Consider the following 4,495-nt stretch of genomic DNA (forward strand, 5'->3'; position numbering starts at 1 on the left):
TTGCACCAGGCGCAAAAATCCAGTTCGGAAGAATAGAGCTCCAATGCAAATAGTCCAGTCAGGCTTCCCGATGGAGCGTATAGCCGTTGATATACTGACTGACTTACCTGAAACAGGAAACGGCAACCGGCATGTGTTAGTAGTTGGTGACTACTATACGAAATGGATGGAATGTTTCGCAATGCCTAACTTGGAGACAACCACTATTGCGACTCTGATAGTGGAGGAGGTCATATCAAGGTTCGGCATGCCATACGCGATCCATTCTGATCAGGGCGCTCAGTTTGAGAGCAGGTTATTTGCAGAGATGTGCCAACTCCTTGGTACGAGAAAAACACGTACTTCACCGTATCATCCCCAGAGTGATGGTATGGTGGAAAGGTTCAATAAAACCTTGGTGACAATGCTTAGTGCATTTGTCAACGAACATCACACAGACTGGGATGAAATGCTACCGTACGTGACCATGGCATATCGCTCGGTTGAACAAGAAACCACGGGTTGCACTCCAAATTACCTGATGTTGGGGCGAGAGGTAACAACACCACTCGACATACAATATGAGATGCCAGTAGACGACAAATCCATACCTCAGAATGAATGGGTGTGGACACTTCAAGAACGCATGGAAGAAGCACATCGTTTTGTGAGGTTGCATACCGATGGCGAAATGAGGAGGCAGAAGAAATACCATGACCAAAAGGCTTACTGGAACCAGTACAAGCCAAATTATAACAAAGTCGGATTTTCAGTTGGGAGGGGCCTTGGCAATAGATAATAAACGGCAGGAGCTTCTGTTCACATGTTTACTTGCACATATTGATAAGTACAGGTAGAAAAGTCCCTGCAATCAAGCAAATAGCTTCTGTCAATATACATATACATTCGAAACTAACACGCCCAACTTTACAACAATAGCGCGTAATTTGAAAACAGTTAAAATTACACATACTCAGATTAGACCACATTCAGGTAACGTATTCGGAGTTAAAACTATTAGGATATGCTTTTAAAATATAGACAGATACCTGATTCGATACAAGTTAACTTAATTTAGAATTATAAACGTCGGTGGAAGTACCAATCACATGTAACACAGTAGATAATGAATTAATAAATAATAATAATTAATAATAACAATTTCACTACTTACTTGGCATGTGGTGCCCAGGACGTATTTAGAAAATGTATGAAAAGTTGGCATAAGAATGACCGTCTTCTCTGACCAATGTACAGAGTGGAACTGGGGAAAGAGCGCCAAAAAGGGATAGAAAGAAAGAAGAAGAAACGCATTGCGCATGTCCTGCCCTGTCCTGTCCGTCAGTGGTCAAACCAGTTTATTACAAACATACATCACACGAACATACTCTCCGGACATTCACGAACCACACATACAAAGCACATAACTTACAGCTACCTATAACACAGCATAGGATACACACTGCGTGACAATCACACGACGAGTACAGAACATTTACCGAACAGCCACAAACACGACGTGGGATACGAACAGCACAAATACAACACAACGAGCAGTTATAAAAGTGATTCAGTTAAAATAACCAAAATTAACAGGGTGCCACAAAATGACAGTGTTTTTGTCTTCTTTCCAAGAGTCAAACCAGGCAAATCTAGGAAGCTAACGTCCATGTGGCAGGGACCATTCAAGGTGATGGGGAAATGCACAGACGTTACGTACAAGATACCTTGTGGGTACCGCGGAAAGCCGCAGGTTATACATGTGGACCGTATGAGGCGTCATCGGTCACAAGTACTACGCGGCGAGGAGAAAGCTGAAACTTCAAAGCACCAGGCAGATGAGGCCGGGCTTGAGTTATCGGAACACAAAACCGTGCCAGAATGCCAGGACGTAGCGGAGGACACTGATGTCGATACAGCCGTTGACTCGGGACTAGGACCAGAACATGGTCGTCCGCGTCGCAGCAGACATCCTCCGAGCTGGCACCGCGACTTTGTAGTATAGTCAGCTTATCAGAATATGCTCTCAACAAGAAGTCGGGAGTTCAGATCCAGTGACAGTAAAAGATGACAGTTGTTTAAGGTGCAAGTAGTCCTTGTAGTTAGTTATTGAAATATTATACAATGAAACTTTCACTTATTCGTAATTGGTATGTGGGGACACTGATACCCGGAGGCGTGGGTAATGTAACGCGAAGCGAAAGTAGGTATTTTGGCGGGAAATGGAAAACGAAAGTAGACCTCGTCCGGCAGAAGCTTCAACGTTACGTCCCAGTAAAACATGTAAAAGACATAGATATATGTAATCACGTGGTACTTTCGTTAGTATAAATACAGGTGAGCTGAGCCGCTCGGGTTCCATTCTGATTCTGATTTCGACGAGTGAAGATCAGGGAACACTAGTAACGTTATACTATAGAATTGCATAGCATTACCATATACATAGGAAACAGTGTGGGCCTGAATAAGGCTGGAATACTAACACACTGTGGGGTTAGCGGATTGACAGGGTTACGGTACTGTACTTATATTATCACAGCGGTGATAAGGAGCCTGACAGTTGACTGTTGGCAGTGCACTGTTGGCAGGTCGGTGTACATGTAACTCTGGGAGGCTGACCGACGTATAGCTAGCGGCCGGGTTGTTGTGTATATATGTGCGCATACAGGAGCTCGCTGCAAACAGCAGTGAGAACGGCGGTCTGACGGACTGGTGCTGTATGCGTGGTTAACATATACACAGGCTCTAGCAGAGTGCGTATTGCAGCGGTTTTACTAGTAACGCGGTAGCGGCATTCAGAATCTCTGTTGTTAGTAGTATAGATAATTACGTAGTGGTCAGACAACCACTGGATACAATCATACTCATTGTTTTTTACGCCCGGGCTGCGTTACGCTCTTATAGCAGAACACATATATGTATATATTGTACTTAGGGCAATATGTAGTAAATATCTCGAATCCCAAGACGTGACTTGGTAACGAACCCCTTACACGTCACACAATGTATGACGCTTGTAAACTGCACACCCCGATCGGACTTACCACAAGTACACAAACACATATGGCAGGCCGTTTTCACATTTAATTCCATTTCCTCTTAGGAGGATATTTTCTTTTCTAAAAAAAAATCATGGAAATAATTTATTCACCTTAAGGTGAACAGAATTTCACTTAACATAAATTCTTTTTCACTTAAGAGAAATAAAACATAATGCAAATACGTGTTAACTTCCCATAAAGGCGAGCCAGCGGTAGATCCTACCGCCTAGTTTGTGACTAATTTAAAATGAGGGGCCTGTTTCCAGAAAGCAATAAAAATAGTATCAGCAGCTGTGTTTGTAAACACACATTGATAGGATCACACACTGACCAATGGCATGTGTATTGAAACACTTTACTACCACAAAAAAAAAAAAAAAAAATCTGTAGGTAATTATATTTGATTAACATAGATTTAACATACAGTTGAGTGTAGACTAAAGGTTACACAAAGTGCACTCCGAGTGCACTCCGTTTGGACTCCAGGTAAACTTGGAGTGCACTCCGAGTATATAGGGGTATTGGACGTCTGCAAATTCAACTTTATAGCTTTCGTTACATTGAGAACAACACAAAGTCTTCTTATTGGTCGAAATTTAGATATATAGCGGTTTTGATAAAAACTGTGCTGAGTTATCGCTCCCTCTACACTTCATTTTTTTGTGAAACTCCTTTAGGGGTCACCTCACTAGTAAATATAAATGTTCTTACGTTTACAATATCTGTTCCAGTTCTTATCCGACCAACTGCTACAATTGTTACATGCATCTCGGGGACATATGTTGCAACGGTTACGCCTTTTCTTTCCTTGACATGGGTTTGGATCGCACAGATCTGAAAAAAAAATCATCGTCAGCAATGAGAATGCCATATGAAAAACATCATAATCACGAAGATATCATCTCACTAGGGATTTAAATACTCTAATACACTGAGATGATCTTGTCGAGGTAAGTTTCAGAGGAACAACAATTAAATAATCTACTGTAGTATTTCGTTCTTATTTATCAATTATGGACTGTCGCGAGATCTACATGTTGTTCATATAACACCATTTTAACCAAAACGAAAGTTCCTAATTTCTAACATCTGAATTAATATTACGCTTAGCTAAAGCCTTAAGTGGGATAAATTATGCATCATTGTCTATTTGACTGCGTCCAACTCAGACTTTTTATTACGCAATAAACTATTCCTAGATGATAATTAATATTGTGAGCTAAATCCGGATGATAAACGTACATTTCTTTAGCGCAGTTTGCAAAATACTTAAAAATTACAAAATTAACAACTATATTATCCTGGTTATCACATGAAAAATGCTCAATGGATACTATTTAATGGAGGCATGAAAATATGAGACATATTATTATATAACTCGTATTTGGTAAAATGTAGCTATTGTTTTAGTAACATAATATAACAGGTTATCCGATCGTAAACGGAGATGATTTGATCAACAGTCTATCGATAGT

General features: G+C 40.7%; 1 long non-coding RNA gene across 1 annotated transcript; it reads right to left on the bottom strand.

Annotated features, from left to right (window-relative positions):
• Positions 1 to 792: 792 nt before the first annotated feature.
• On the bottom strand, positions 793 to 1,425 carry LOC117340248. The gene is made up of 2 exons (XR_004535414.1): positions 1,154 to 1,425; positions 793 to 844 (listed from the first exon to the last, which is right to left on the bottom strand). It is a non-coding gene; the product is annotated as an uncharacterized LOC117340248 (long non-coding RNA).
• Between the last annotated feature and the right edge of the window lie 3,070 nt (positions 1,426 to 4,495).

The sequence above is a fragment of the Pecten maximus genome, chromosome 13, assembly GCF_902652985.1.
Source record: "Pecten maximus chromosome 13, xPecMax1.1, whole genome shotgun sequence".
Lineage (NCBI taxonomy): Eukaryota > Metazoa > Mollusca > Bivalvia > Pectinida > Pectinidae > Pecten > Pecten maximus.